A 16,382-nucleotide genomic window follows, 5' to 3' on the forward strand; every position below is an offset into this window, starting at 1 on the left:
CTTAAAAGCATTTAAAACTATACATATGCATGCATGTCTGTCTGCGGGATATAGACATGAGCACATGTGTCTGTGGGGGACAGAAGAAGGAGTTGGATTCTGTGGTGCTTGAATTAAAAGCAGGAAGGAGCTGCCTGATGTGGGCTCCAGGAACTGAACTTGAGTCCCCTGTAAGAGCACTGTCTGCTCTTCCCCAGCGAGCCATCTGCCCAGAGACCTTAACTCTAGTTTCAGAAATCAGACTCTTCTACACAATAGGTACATTCAGATTGTGAGTTAATCCCATGGGATTCATTCAATGACTGAACGCTTTGCTCTCCAGAGAGGCAAAGAGTTAGGGAGACATACTTTATACTGTTGGTGAAAATGTTTAATAGCAGGAATGAGCCCAGAGATGATGTTCTGGACAAACTTCCTGCTCTGAATCAAGACAAGGACTCTGCTACCTTTAATGGAACATTTATGCTTTTCACAGTCATCTCATAAAACACTTGACTTAATCCACTGTGCAAAATATTAGCCCCTGTGATAGCTACAATGTAAACAATTCTCATTTTCCCTGTACAAGGTGCTTATGCGGTTCTGCCCATCCAGAGATGGGGATTTTATCATTTGAGCCTGGGATGGCTTTATGAACCCTGTAGTCCAGGAACTGTTACAAACCGGATTCCAGCAGAGACTCGCAAAGTGATTGGCATGGAGGCTTCTACTAATACTTTTAGAAACCCGAGGCCATCACGACTTTAGAGAAGTATCCACTATATTACACTGTATCCACATGAATTACATGCCTGCACTGTAGCACATGTCTTCACCGCTTCCTTGAACGCTAGAAGATGTAGTTACTGTCAACCCTTCTTTTTCTGTTCAGTCACTTGTCAGACAGTGAGAGACGAGGTGTGTCGCTAGGTGGCTATAGGCATGTAAGGAAGGCCAGCTAAGTCCAGACAAACTTCCCACCTGAGTCTGAGCTGAACACAGATAACCAACCCACAGAAATGTGGCCCAAATCAGCCACAGGTCAACTGTATGATCTTGGCTCTTTTGCACATCAATTTTTAATTAAAAAGGTTTACTATTATTATTAACTGAATTCCATACCACCCACCTTTCATAAATTTTATCACTATTACTACTGCTTATTCACTTTATATTCTGCTCACTGTCTCCCCCCTGGCCACCCTCTCCCACAGTCCTTCCCCCATTCTCCCTTCCCCTTCATCTCTGAGCAGGTAGGGGCCTCTGGGTATTCCCCCCACCCTGGCACATCAGGTCGCCACGAGGCTGGGTGCATCCTCTCCCACTGAGGCCAGACAAGGCAGTCCAGCTAGAAGAACATATCCCACAGACAGGCAACAGATTTTGGGATAGCCCCCGCTCCAGTTGTTCAGAACCCACATGAAGACCAAGCTGCACATCTGCTACATATGTGCAGGGGCCTAGGTCCAGCCCGTGTATGTTCATCGGTTGGTGGTTCATTCTCTGAGAGGCTCCAAGGGTCCAGGTTAGTTGACTCTGGTGGTCTTCCTGTGGAGTTCCTATCCCCTTAGGGGCTGCAAACAAAGCAACCCATCTTCCTGTCTTGAAGGTGTGTCTCTGTGTGTCTGATAGGCGTGTTAGGTAGTCTGCTACATATAGGGAGACTAAAAGTTAGCAGTATGTATGTATGTCACATGGAGTAAGTTTTGTCTACCTGATTACATGAAACAATTCTATGAATGTTTAAAAATATATCTAAAAAGTAAACTGGATACGGTGGTTCATACCTTTAATCCCAGCATGGGGGAGGTCTGGGCATGTGGATCTCTGAGAGTTCAAGGTCAGCCTTGACTGTATAGTGAGATTGCCCCTCACCCCTGCAAGTGGAAAATGCTCTCAGCCCCCAGAAATTGAGTTGAGTGTAGTGGTCACGGATGTAATCTGACACTAGAGACGATGAAGAAAAATCTAAAGTTTGCCTGGGCTACACAGTCATTATCCCGGTCAACTTGGCAAGCACCATATTTTGCTAGAATATAAAGCAAAAAAAAAAAAAAAAAAAAAAAAAAAAAAAAAAAAAAAAAAAAAAAAAGTATGGGGACTGTGGTTCAGAGATACAGGGCTTGCTGGGGATGTGCAAGGCCTGGGGTTGGTACTCAGCAGGCATTGTTAGAGAAGATGGGTTGGGACAACAGGATAAACAAAGATAGGCAGGCGGTGATGAATGGACCACGTGTCACCCTCTTTACGAGTTCACGGGGAACCTGAATCATATTCATTCTCTTAAATATTATGATGCCTGGATGAACAAACACAGGGGAACTGGAACCAGTTTTCCTTCTCCCTTTTCTGTCTTTCTCCTTTAACGTCTCTGCAGCCTCACACATGTTTTGTTAGTGACATTTCAGAATCCCAGGTTCCGATAATTTCGATGTCCTTGCAGCATAGGAGACAACATTTTCAGCAGTTGGGGGGATGGGACGGTGCTCGAAGACTGTGGATAAAAATGTAAAAAGCAAAGCTGATGACTGGCTTTTGATTTGGCAGCCCGGGTTTGAATCTCTCCACCGGCTCATTTCATTCACAGGTGAAATCGGTTCAGCTCATCTGTTTTATTGGATGTTGTGAGGATTTGAGATGAGGGGTAGAGATAACCTATAAACTTTCTACTAGGGACTTAAAGTGCCTCTAAAATCTCTACTACAGCCAAGGGGAATGTGCAGTGTCATATACAATACCTCAAAGAACGTCTGCTCTTAAGTACATCCCATCATACGACACAGCCTGTCTATTCCTAGATATTTACTTATGAGAACTGAAAACATGCATTCACTGAAAGATTCCCTCATAGGCATCCCTCGTGGCTTTGTCAAATGCCCAACTCAGAAATAACACAGGAGGTGCACGTCAAATAATGTTTAGTATTACCACGGAGAACTAAGCAAGGTCTGACCTGTGGCTGCAGTAACAGGGATGAATCCCAGTGTAATTATGCTGATAGAAAGAAGCTGGTGGAGAAAAGACAGACCACATGGTTTGAGTTATCAAATCTGTAGTATGGGCAGCTAACTGCAGCCAGGTGCACTACAGTAGAATAGTTTTAAAGGCAGAGGAGAGAAAGCTTGCAGTAGTTTGTTGTAAGTTGTTCTAAGTTGTTGTAAGAACACAGTGAGTCATGATGAACTTGCCGTCCAGTTAAATTAAGCATTTAAAAAATTATTCGTTTAAAAAAAAAAAACGTGGTAGAGTTTTGAGGAGGCAGAAAGTTTAACCAGATGGCAGATTGTCAACTCCAGGGTTATGCTCAAGTAGATGAGTGTTTATCATTTTGATTTTTTTTTTTTTGTTTTGGAAGGAATGCAAAAGATTTTGTTTCAGAGTCCCGAGAGTCCTGATTTCCACACCTCGATCTGAACGTTCGTTGGATCTAGTTGCCCAGACATTGACAGAGAACACAAAGGTGTCAGGGAATTTCAGCATTATTAGGTGCTGGATGAGGATCTGTGGATGAGGAAGGTCTGTTTTATTTTGTAATTACATATTTATCCCCTTTACTGTGCTTGTAAAAATACAGTGGGTTAAATTGTAAAACCTAAGATAAAAATGTCCCACATTTTAGCAGCAGAAATAAATATGATAAATGATAGGTTTTCATGAAACCACAAAGAGCCCGGAATGAATTAGACACTTGAAAGATGATGGGGGAAGGCCAGTGTTTTTGAAGCTAGGTTGCAATGGTTTTTTCCTTATAATGAAGAATACAGATTTTAAAGTCATTCTTGCTTGGAATCTATGGCTGATCAACAGACAGAAAAATTACTGTAAGACTTGCAATGAAACAGTGCCAGGTTATTTTAAAAAAAAGTAAAGCTTGTTCCCCTGGGAAATGAGTTACCATCTAATTGGGATAAAATACAAATCTTTAATCACAGGAGACACTGGTCTTTTGAATGAGGTCATTTGAAGGTATGTTGTGACTAATGATCGCCCTGCCCTAGAGTGTCTCAAACCTACTAGGTACAATCAATTAAAATTCAAAACCTTATATCAATTTGTTTTGGATTCTCATTTGAAGTTGCTTTAGTTACCCTCAATTAAAAAAATAAATTATTGCCCTCCTTTAAGACTAGATTAAGTACAATGATCAAGTTAGAATAAGTGCAAAAATTCAAAATGAGTGGAAAAGTGTTTAATCATAACCTTAATACATATTTTATAGTTAAAAATACACAAATGTCTAAGGCACACTTCCCAATAAGTGACAAGGTTCACAAACCCTAAACAGCAAAGTTACGGGTGTGCCTAGCTTAATAGTGGCTGACGTAACAAAACTTTTTAATAAAATTTGCAGGAACACTTTTATAAAATAGTCCTCCCAACTTAATTTAATTATCTGAAAACTTTAGATAGAAACTCTCTGGACTCAAAGGGAAGAACCTTAGATGAAATGCCCTATATTGGGGAGAAGGAACTTACAGAGGCCACTTCCAGCAGAAAGGGCATCAAGTGAGGGAGGGGGTTGCCATCCCACAGTCAAAACTCTGACCCATAATTGTTCCTGTCTGAAAGAACTGCAGGGATGGAAATGAAGAGAAGCCTGAGGAAAAGAAGGTCCAGTGACAGGCCCAAAGTGGGAGCTGGCTCAAGGGGAGGTCCCAAGGCCTGACACTATTACTGAGGCTATGGAGCGCTCACAAAATGGGACCTATCATGACTGCCCTCTGAAAGACCCAACAAGCAGCTGAAAGAGTCAGATGCAGATATTTGCACGCAACCAATGGACAGAAGCTGCTCACCCCTGTGGCTGAATTAGGGGAAGGCTGGAAGAAGCTGAGGAAGAGGGCGACCCTGTAGGAGGACCAGCAGTCTCAATTAACCTGGACCCCCGAGATCTCTCAGACACTGGACCACTAACCAGGCAGTATTCACCAGCTGATATGAGGCAGTAGACGACCGCCCAGTCCGTGTTCAGTCAGAGATGATGTACCTAACCTTCAAGAGACTGAAGGCCCTGGGAGTTTAAAGGTCAGGTGGGGTGGGGCATCCTCGTGGAGACAGGGGGGTTGGGGAGGAGGTATGGGATGTGGAACAGTCGGAGGGTAGACGGGGGGAGGGGAAATAAAATCTGGAGTGTAAATAAATAAATAAATAAAAATAAAATATGGCTAAATTATTAAGCATGTTACCATAAAATTACTAGCCAAAACACATTCCTTAGTTCTTAGTTACTAGCACAATAAGTGATAGTTTATAGCTGGTGGAAAGAATTTTGCTAATCTTTCAATGACTCGGGGCTAGGAAAACACAAAAACTTAGACCTGGAAAGATTTTAGCCAGTTTGAAAAATTAACCTAGCTGAACGAGGGGTGTCAATTACAGACAAGATCCCTGAGTAGGGACTGGGTAAGGGTTCCAGAGTCGGCATTTTCTCTCGCTTTGTCTAAGTCTTTTCCTATTTACCCATTTTTCCTACTATCCTAGCCACTAGCATAAAGTTTTTGTTTTCATTCATAAGCACGATCAAAATGGGCTGAGTCTAAGAAGGCCTTTCGTGCGAGATCTTATGCTCACTGCTTAAACCAAGACCCAACATGGCCAAACCTTAAGGACATGACCTTCTAGGATCCTGCTATGAAATTTCTGTAGTCAGGATATTCATTTATGGGACTGTATAAAAAACTCATCCCTTTGAATCTGTCAGAATTTTTTAGTTGTAGAAATTCAAAAATCCCCTGAAATCGGATAGTATTTTCTTTTTCTTTTCTTTTCTTTTTTTTTTCTTTCTTTTTTTTTTTTTTTTGTGGAAAAATTTTATTTTGTGGAGTCCTAGTGACAGTCGGTAAAGCGTTCCAATCCAGATTTGCCGCTAGAGGGAGACATAGTCCAGCATTTGTTGCGTTTGCGGCAGTCTTTTACTGTTTTTCTGCAGGAAGGTGGTTTGCTCTCAGCATCTGCAGCCGCTGCTGACAGAATTGGGAGGGAGACGGAGGGAGTCAAAGCCTCCCGGTCCAGCCGTCCCATTTTACTGCTTAACTCAGCCTGGAGTGTCAGAACCCATCTCTGCCTGCCTTCTCTGGGGTTTGTACAGCCGGGCCAGTCGCTCCCAACGGCCAACCAGCTGAGTGGAACAGGGGTCTGGGGTGGACCAGCAGGGCTCTGCCCGTTGGGGTGACTTTCTAACATTATCTCTAGTGTATTCTAACAGTACAGCGGCTTGTGGTGGAACTCAGAGAGGGAGAAGCTTTGATTGCTTTTTTTTTTTTTTTTTTTTTTTTTTTTTTTTTTTTTTTTTTTTTTTTTTTTTTTTTTTTTTTTTTTTGGCTTCTTTTTCTTCTGGTGATCTGGATTTGTTTCCTCGGGCCCCTCCCCTTGTTCTGTTCTTTCTCACTCCCGCCTTTGGCGAAGTGACACAGGCGACACCTGCTCGCTTGTGTCTGCTGCTGGAACTCGCACCTCCACGGTGGTGAAGGTGCCGGCGCGCTCGTGACTGTGGGGACAGCAGAGGGTTTCCTCCCTTGGAGCACACGATGCACAGAGTGGCGGCGGGTGGGCTGCGAGGAGCTCGACCGGCTGCACTGGAAGGCGGGATCGAGGGGCTGCCGCTGGCGGGGAGTTGCTGCTAAGTGGACGCGACTCGACGGCGCCCAGGTGTCAGAGAGGGCACCCGCGGGACCCCAGTGCGAGCTGCGGGAACGCAGGCGTCTCACGGGGAGGACGTCGGCTGAGCGCACAGCCCCGGGCGAGCCTGCTCAGAACCGCTCCACACCGGAGCCTGCAGACCTAGGAGAGCTGGGGAACTCGAGGAGTGCACGGCTGCTCGGCTGAAGGTGAATCACCGCGTCCAATTGCCTTTCCCTAGAGAACCCGGGGGAGGGCGGGAGAGGGGGGGAAACGTGTGAGCGCGCAAGGGAGAGACGACGCGGGGCGAGAGGAAAAGTCCTCGCTCGCCGCTCAAAGCAAACAAATCGGAGATGGAATAAGAGCGCCGGTGGCTGGAGCCCGCCTGGATCCTCGCAGTCGCGGGAGCCGAGCGCACCGCGCGCAGCGAGCGCATCACCGGGGACAGCGGGCGACCGCGGGCGCCGCCGGGGGCTGCGGAGACTTTGGCTCTCCCCCTGGGTCGACGAACCTTCTGATTACTTTGACAAAGAGCAGAGCCCAGGGACCGGCCTCGCGCGCTGCACCTTCCTCTTGCTTCGGGGAAGGGGGACCTCAGCTTTTATGTGAAGACACAGCCGAGCCCCCTTTAGCTTTCGGAGGAGGCGGCACTCACACGCGCGCATCCAGGGCCACACTCGCTCGCCCTCCGCGAGCACACACCGGCGGACTTTGGGTCCCTATGCCCCTGGATGGTGCCAGCGGACCGGCATCTCGGAAGCGATGCAGGAGCGGTGAGGCTGGCGTCGGCCCGCGGAAGCTACAGGACCATCGCTAGGTGCTGCCGCCACCGGGACGCCCGGCTGCAGGTAGGTGCGAGCCGCGCCTTCGGGAGCCTTCGGGCTGTGGGGACCACAGTGGCGCACGGGGACCGCGCGCCCCCGCAGCCCTCATGGGTATGTCTCTTCCCTCCGCTATCAACTGGGCCCGGGGCAGAAACCAGCTCGTCCCTGGAGGCTACCCTGGATGAGGGTAGATGCGGTCCCGCAGCCCGCGTCCTCCCGTCTCCCACCAACCTCCTGCAGACCTTAAGGACAGGGGCGGGGAAGGGAGACACCCGGAGGGGACAGAGACATGGCAGGAGGTTGGGGGGGGGGGCAGGGTTCATCTTATTTCAGAAGAGGACCGAAATGGGGTTTAATTGGATCCCTCACCAGTCCTTGCTGGTGAGCATCTGAGACTTTTCATAAGCAGTTGGGGGTCGCAGTCAAGGGAGAAATCAGCGAGGTCTGATGATCCACGGAAAGGTCTCATGTCTGGAATGCCTACTTTCTGTCCACTTCTGACTAGTTAATTCCCAGGCCTGTCTGCAGAGGGTGGGCGTTTCCACGAAGCTATTGACTTCTCCACCTCTAACTATTTTCCACAAAGAATCACGTTCCTAAGTTCCGGAGCCTCACCCGCTTAAAGGTTTATTTAGCTCTGGGAACAGACTGGTTATTACCGAATGAAACAGCTTTTTGTAAAGGCCACTTCAAGAGAGCTTTCGTAAAGTATTGTTTAATGAGCAGCGTTCAGGAAAAAAAAAAAAAGCACAGTTCGGGGTGGGGGGTGGGGTACACGACTAATGGCTTGTCATTTCTTTCCGGGGTAGATGACTTCCACATCTTGCCAGTAGCACAGATTTTTCTGCCCACCTGCTTTGCTGTCCTCTCCTCCTTCTAAAAGGCTAGGTGTCTACCAAGAGGTGTTTTCTTCAGGCGATGGATGACTCTTGGCGATTAGTCGGCAATGCCACATTTACAGGAAGTGCTTTTGCAAAGGCAAAGTTTGAGGTCTGTCATTCTATTTCCTCTGGAGCTGCGGACTGAGCCATCCGGTCTCCTCTGGATGCGGGTCCATAGGCTCTCTAAGAGCCCCGGGGAGACCAGGCTTTTCTTCCTGTTCAGTATTCCGCTGCGTGGCCTTGGGAATTGAATGTGTAGTTGCTACAGTGACCAGCTTCTCCCCATCCTGTGCTTGGTGAGTTCATCTCCTGCTAATAAGAGAGAGAATGAACCATCCTCCTTTTGTGATTGTGAAATTTCCCCTTGAATATCAAAGTCCGCCGTGGGCTTAAAAACAAAGAAACAAAAGCTCATCTCAGTCTCGGAACCGAACCTAAGTTTTTCCTCCCCCCTCAATGAAGAACACCCCCCCCCCATCACTCAGTGTCCCAGGGCCTTCTCAGGACAGGGTGAATTTCAGTGACTGTCGACTGGCTGGTAATTATCTGGTTCCTGTCTGCCCAGTCAGATTGCTTAAGACCTCCTCCTTCCTATCAATTAGCCTTTAAACTGCTCTATTAGACAAGGTAAGTTAAGACATTGAGTAATTAATTCAAGGTTTCCACGTGAAGTAATAAAGCAAAGAAGATTAAAACTACATTTGATGTTTTAAAGAATCAGGGCACGAGAGATATCGTATTTACTCTCTCCATGTTTGCGCATCTATGCCCCAAACTAATGAGCCCTTTACAGTTTCAAAACCGGCACCCCGACATCGTACATTTTCAACCGCAGATCAGACATGTTTGTCTCTTCTCCTAATTCATGCTGTTCTGGAGCTCTCGAGTCCTGCTGTTTGGATCGTGACCTTTTTAGAGTCTTTATTTTTAAAAGCTATCAGTAGCCACTTACAGGCCATCAGTAACCACAACGAAGCTTATTTTATTCTAATTTCCTCAATTTTCAGTGCAAACAACTGGACTGTATTATTTTCATGCTTAAGGTTCTGAGAAAGACTGTAACTGCCAGCAGAGTACTTAACCATGGGCAGCCCTGTAAGAGGCAAACACAGTTTTAGTATTGCTGTATTCAAAATGGCATTCAAAAGACTGATCAAAGTCTTGGTTATTTTCTTGCCTTTAAAAACAGTGGGTTGCTACGCTTTTCATTTACAGGCAGTGCTGTTTGATGTATGTTTCTTAAAGAGGAATCAGGAAACCTCTGTGTCAAAGCAAATACCTACATAGTGCTATAAGCTGTGTGTGAGGGTTCTGAGTGTGTGTATGCATGTGTACGCATGTGTGATTCTGGATCGGAGGAACGTTAATCACTTTAACAATGACAAACTGGAGAGAAAAGGTGTTGTGGACTTGAGTCGACATGGATACACTCTCCCTAGACACTACATTATCTGCGTTATAGTATTTACTAACCACCAAGTTATAAAAGGTGACGGCACGGCTGTAGAGAAAGGTCTATTTTTAGACATAGCCACTTTCCCCCTTTTAAAAATTTATAAAGTGCTGAAACTTTTGGGGTGATATAACATTTTAGAGAAATTGTTTTATGCCTCATCAGATTTGGTAGTCCTGGATTTAGTATCTATAACACAGGATCTTGAAGAGCTGTCTTAAATGAAATTTTCATATGCAAATGCACAAAATACATTTTAAGGTTGATTAAGTGCCAACTGGATCTCTTGAATCACCCTGTGCAGGATGGGTGGTCTGTGACTCTCCAGCATTTACCAGGCACTTCTTATCATGGCCCTAAAAACTGGTTCTGTTTAAGCACGGTTTTAGTCGAGTAATTGCAAACTGATTGAAATGTACTAATAAGATTTATAATGACGTCCCGAAGGAGGAGCTTTCCGAAATGTCGGAATGTCATTGGTTACTTGCGCTGTATTTAAAAAGCTGGAGTTGTCAAAGCGCCCCTACTGTTCATTTCGTGGTACTTCATTAGAGACGCCTCGTGAGGTCGCCTTGTTCTGCAGCTGTTCACTGAACACTCAAGTAGAAGTAAGGAACTTTACCACGTCACGCAGTTTTGTTTCCTGTGGTGAAAACTATACAGTGTGGTAAAATAACCATCCAGCGTAAGTCTCGATCTGTGCTCGGGTATATTTACAAATGCAATCTATCCATCTGTTACTAATAGGGCTCCCTCAAAACAGAGAGAAGAAACTCATTAATACCAACTGCTGCTGGTTATGAAGGCTAAGGCAGCCGAATTGACGTCATTTCTGGGCCCCTGGCTTGCACAGTGTTTTACAGGATGCAGCTTACTTCTGAGTCACTGGTTTTGTGATGACTCAGAACAGGACTCAGAATTTGCCATTTTGTTGGGAGACTCTTTGGAACGATATCTGAACATATTGAGCTATTTAAATATTTCATTGATAAGGAGAAGATGGGCTTCCCAGTTACCAGCGATCTTCTTATGGAGTTCGGAGTGTGGTGTGAAGTGGGTCACACACAGCCAGGATTAGCAAGCACTCCTAGAAGTTTGCGTCTGTTTCTCAGTTGTCACAGGATCCTTGACATAGTTTCCTGAAGGCCTGACCATATCCAATCAGAGTCGTGTTTCAGTTCCCCGCATGATGTAAAACTGCTCAGTTTGTCTTCTGCTTCTGTGTCTTATAAAAAATTTAAGAGAAATGACTGTGCTTATTAGAATATGAAGAAAGTAGAATTTAAATATATTTCTTGTGCATTATGTTTCTATACAATCTCTATATCCCTATATATGCAAATTTTTTCATGAAATGCAGGTGATATATTGATTTTGTGTTAAAGGAGGCAAGACAACTTTATTAAAAGCCTTCATGTTTCAATATCCAGGTTTCCACTAATTTATATGACTTGACCTATAGCACAACTGCATTTATAGTTTAACAAGATAATTAATAGTTGAGTTTCACACTTTGACCCATTGTTACACATAACACATATATTTTTTTGAGATACTTTTGTTGACTAAGTTACAAACTCAAAACATAAAAGTCAGTTATTCACTGTGTGTAGGGACATCTTGGGAAGTATTGATTGACAGCCACAGTGAGAATTCCGACACATTTTAGAGCATCGGATACATCTGCACATTACTTTATTAGGAATATTTCTCCATAGTCCCATTGCAAGTCTTTCTAGTCACATTGAATCATGTTGTTGTGATTTATAGATGGCAGTTACAAATCAGCTACACTGATATCATACTCTCAGTTTGTGTTCAGTTTTTAAAATTCACCCATTCTCAATGTGTAAATCATGTGTGTTTGTTGGATCTCCTCAAATAGCCTGCAACAGGCCATTCACTGACTCGGTGTCAGTTTGGAAATTGATTGGCATTGCCGTCAGAAGAGACAGAACTTAGCTTGCTGAAAAATCAGATGAATAGTGGAGACACACACTCGAAGGAGAGAGCCTTCTGGTTTGTTCACCATGATCCCTTTGAGGCAAGGGATATAATTAAGGAATCAGAGTATCCTTGCCTATATTATATCACTTCTTCCAGTCTCCTAAATTACTCCATAGCAGCTGTAATTGCTTTATGATTTCCCCCGAATGGCCAGTTAGCAAAGGCACATTTCCCACTCCCCTAGAAAAGCACATGTAGTCATTCAATTAAAGTCGTATTTGTATTGCTTTCTCTACGCAGTAGATTTTGGAGACTCCTTACCGAGAGACTCAACAATGCAACAACGTTGCATTCTAGCAGTGACTATGAAGGCAAAGTCCGTACTGGGTAAAATGGCGACCACCAGCCAGACACGCTGGTTCTGGTTCGCTCTTAATCATAGGCTTTGCAGAACAAAACCATACATGTGAAACACAGAGAGTTTGAAGTGACTTCTGATGACAAAGCTTGTTTCACTAAATATTTTCACATTTTTGCATTCCCCCGGCCCCCATGAGCTAGTCAGTGTATAATTGCTTGCTTGTGGGAGGACAACTGTGTTACCCTTTAGGGGCCATACAAAGATTCCAAACCTTCCCGTTTGCAGTGTCAATTGCCTATGGCCTTCCATTGCTGCACAGGGAGTTTAGGGTTGAGTTTAATCATTCAGAACAACACTTTGCTTTCTTTGGTGAATTAGACTTCTCTTTGTGAACAAATATACGGACACATCCATAGTGGAAGCTAGATGGAAGGTTTGGAGACAGTAGATTTGTGTTCTAGAACCATGTTTCAAGTCACAATGGGCTAGGCTGTGAGGAGACAGATTCTTTTTAGAGCAAACAGAAAGCCTATAATTTAAAATTATCCTCTTCATGTGCAACCGCTTCCCTGGTGTTATTTCATTTATAGCTTAGCCCCTTGTCTTTTTAAAATGTCTTTTTTTTTGGGAGTGGGGAGTACAATGAAAATTGTACTCAAATAGTCAATAAGTAAATATGGTTACCTCTTCTAGTGCTCGTACCTCATAATATCCATGCTATACTTGCTCTATTATGAAAAAGATCCTCTAGTAAGAGAAGCAAGGTGGATTATTTGCTTCAATTTGTTTTGTCTTGGATTTATAGTCTTTGTCTTTGTGTACTGGACATGCAACCAGAAAAGCATTGTTGTGTGTGTGTGTGTATGTGTGTGTGTGTGTGTGTGTTAGAAGTTAACTAGCAACATGTTAGCTGTGTGACAATAGACTTTTTCTAGAATATTTTCCTTGAGAGGGGAACTTTCTGAAACAATAGTGTTATGCAGTAATCGAATAATTGTGTGACTGTTTCTGTCAGGTAAGAATTCAGAAGTGGTCATTCCAAAACATTGGAGGAAAATAACACACATACATAAAATGTAATGTAATATAATATAGTGTAACACAACATAATATAATATAGTATAATATAATTAATATATACTCTGTGTTAACTCATGGGTAGTCCCACACCCACGGAAGCACTATGTAGTATGATCTTACTCAAGGGGGAGATGCCTGAGTGTTATTTCTGTTTCTACCTTGTTATAGGTGTAGGGTGAATAGCTACTCAAGTCTATTGGTGCTGGAGAGTTCAGATTCCTTCTGAGAAAGGGCTAGTGGACTTTGTGACAGCAATAGGGTCAAGCTTTGTTTGTGCTGCCCTTCAGAAGTTTTGAGTTAAATTGAGTGAAAAAGCTGCAACTTTAGTTCTTTTTTTATGGTGTAGGTATAGGGAGGAAGCAGACAGCGTTTCTATATTTTCGTGAGGCAATATAGAGGCCAACGGGGGTGGGGAGGGTGAGGGGAGGGGAAAGGCTTAGGAGCTTCTTAAGATAGAAAACAGATGCCTGATTTGGGGAAGGCAAGTTCAATGAACAAATTTAACTTAGGTATTTTGGGGGTCGAGTGGGGAGAGGTTAGCTCTTAGAATGTTAAATGGTTAGTTTCCGGTTAGCATACATGTTTTCTGTTATTACAAACAACTCTCTTCTGACACTCTTTGCACCCATAATTGGTGAGTTTATAAGTTTATGCTTAGAATTGGGTCAAACTTCAGACTTTGTTATTTTAAGACATAGTTGGGGCCTCACGTCATTTGCTAAGTGGTGAACATCCATTAGCCTGCTGTTTTGTTTTGCTTAGAAGAGAGAGCATGTAAATATTATGAAACTTGTGTGGGAATTGGGGGAGGGAACAGGACTGAAGCCCTGAGGACCAGCAGGAAGAATGAAACGGGCAACTTCAGGAGGTAGGAGGTTGGGGGGACCCTCCAGAATGCACCAGAGACCTGGGAGGCAAGACACTCTCAGGACTCAAAGGGAGGGACTGTAGATGAAATGCCCGACAGTAGGGAAAGGGAACTTATAGAGCCCACCTCTAGCAGGAAGACAGGGCATCAAGATAGGGAAGGGGTTACCATCCCACAGTCAAAACTCTGACCCATTATTTTTCTTGTCTGAAAGAACTGCAGGGATGGAAATGAAGAGGAACCTGGGGAAAAGAAGGTCCAGAGACAGGCCCTAAGTGGGATCCAGTTCAAGGGGATGTCCCAAGGCCCGACACTATTACTGAGGCTATGGAGTGCTCACAAAAAGGGACCTATTATGACTGCTCTTCAAAAGACCCAACAAGCAGCTGAAAGAGTCAGATGCAAATATGAGCACCCAACCAATGGACAGAAGTCGGGGACCTCTTTAAGTTAGCGAAAGGCTGGAAGAAGCTGAGGAGGAGGGTGACCCTGTAGGAGGACCAGCAGTTTCAATTAACTTGGACTCTCGAGGAGATCTCTCAAACACTGGAGCACCAACCAGGCAGTATACACAAGCTGATATGGAGCCCCCCAACACATATACAGCAGAGGACTGCTGAGTCTGGGTTTAGTCAGAGAAGATGCACCCAACCCTCAAGAGACTGGAGGCCCCAGGGAGTTTAGAGGTTTGGTTGGGTAGGGGGTAGGGGTGGAGACATCCTTGTGGAGACAGGGGGTCTGGAAGGAGGTATGGGATGTGGAAGAGTCAGAGGATGGACTGGGGGAGGGGCGATAAAATCTGGAGTGTAAAAAAAAAATAAATGAAAGAGAAAAAAAAGTGACTCCTACCCCCCTCCCCCCAAATGTGGAGACAGATGTATTTAAAAAAAAAAAAAACTTGTGTGGGTCAGTGATAAGAGCACTGGAGATGGTTTAAGAACTTGAACAATAGGTAACTGTGGGGTAGTAAGCGGCTCACCTCCTTGCTTCAGTTCTTTAGCAATGTCTCTGTAGGTTGAGTTTGCAAGACAATTTGAGTTGTTGTTGTTGTTGATGATGATGGTGGTGGTGGTAGTGGTGATAATGACGATGGTGGTGGTGCTGGCTAAAAACAATACACTTGGGGCCATAACACTGAATCAGGCTAAATCTCATGGTTTGGTTTGTTTAAGTGTCTTAGTCTTCTAGTGCACTTTTTATTGTAAAATCAGTTGCGATAGGAAGTGGGTTTCAGGCTTGTAATGTCACGTCTTCGTCATCTACTGCTTGTTCTCACTGTCACTCACATAAAGTGGCTTGGTTTGCTCAACCCAAGTAGAAGTCGGTTAACAAATAAATCTTCACGTGTTATATAATTATTAGATACACTTATTCAAAAATTGTAAATTAAAACATGTAATAACCCGTAGAAAAGTCCATTTATTCAGTAAGTATTTGTTTAACGCTGCCAGTCAGTTTTGCCATAACAAAAGTACTACGGACTAGGAGCTTATGTACACACGTTTATTTTTCATGGGTCCGGAAACTGGGATTTCAAAAGCAGAGGGCCAGCAGACCTGTCTGGTGAAAGTCTGTTTTCTGGTGAAGTCAGCTACCTTCTTCAAAGAAGAGGAGAGAAGGAAAGAGGGAAGGAGAGAAGAAGGGATAGATGGAGAAAGAGGAACAAAGCATGGAAGGGGAAGGGAGGGAGGGAGGGAGAGAGAGAGAGAGAGAGAGAGAGAGAGAGAGAGAGAGAGAGAGAGAGAGTAAATTATGCCTCCATTATAGGGAATACTTCACTCACAGGGGCTTCATTCTTCTGATGTAATTAGCTAACAAACTCCACCTCCAAATACCACAGTGAGGATTCAGGCTTTATTATATCACGTTTTTTGGGGCCACCAACATTTATGATATGAATCGCAAGCCTTGTCTTTGCTATTGCTTTATCTCAATAAGAAAAAAAAAAAAAAACGCAATGTACTGTTCTGAACCTGCTTTTGCTGGTCATTCTTATTTTTAATCGTGAAGAACAGACCTGAAAAGAACTAATTAAAATAATCAAAATGTCTGAGTCAGGGTGAATGGTGAAGGGAAAATATCATACTGTGTATGTCAAAGAAAGGATGGAGTGCTGTCGATTGCTTACAGCTCACAAAGTCCACCAGCCAAGGGAGTGACTCCCAGAGCCAGTTCCTTTCTTGAATCGCACATGTTGAGTGACTTTCGATCAGAGGTATGCCATGGCCTCAACCTTCTCTGAGGGATTGCAAATTCAAATGCCTAAGAGAGTCAGGCTGGGAAGAAGAGTGAATGAAAGAGACTGAGTGGAAGACAACAAATGGCAGTGTTGTGGAAACCTTACAGAATCATGGAGGATCATGGTCAACAC

The 16,382-nt window shown here is 44.2% G+C and overlaps 1 protein-coding gene across 1 annotated transcript in view; it reads left to right on the forward strand.

The window, feature by feature from the left end:
* Nucleotides 1-6,323: 6,323 nt before the first annotated feature.
* The window catches only part of Tafa2 (TAFA chemokine like family member 2), a 450,421-nt gene continuing 440,362 nt past the window's right edge, over nt 6,324-16,382 (forward strand). The window contains exon 1 of the mRNA XM_076920380.1: nt 6,324-7,445. The gene's annotated coding sequence lies outside the window, so the exon portion shown is untranslated. The remainder of the gene's footprint in view (nt 7,446-16,382) is intronic.

Source organism: Arvicanthis niloticus, chromosome 22 (assembly GCF_011762505.2).
Source record: "Arvicanthis niloticus isolate mArvNil1 chromosome 22, mArvNil1.pat.X, whole genome shotgun sequence".
NCBI classification, from domain to species: Eukaryota; Metazoa; Chordata; class Mammalia; order Rodentia; family Muridae; genus Arvicanthis; species Arvicanthis niloticus.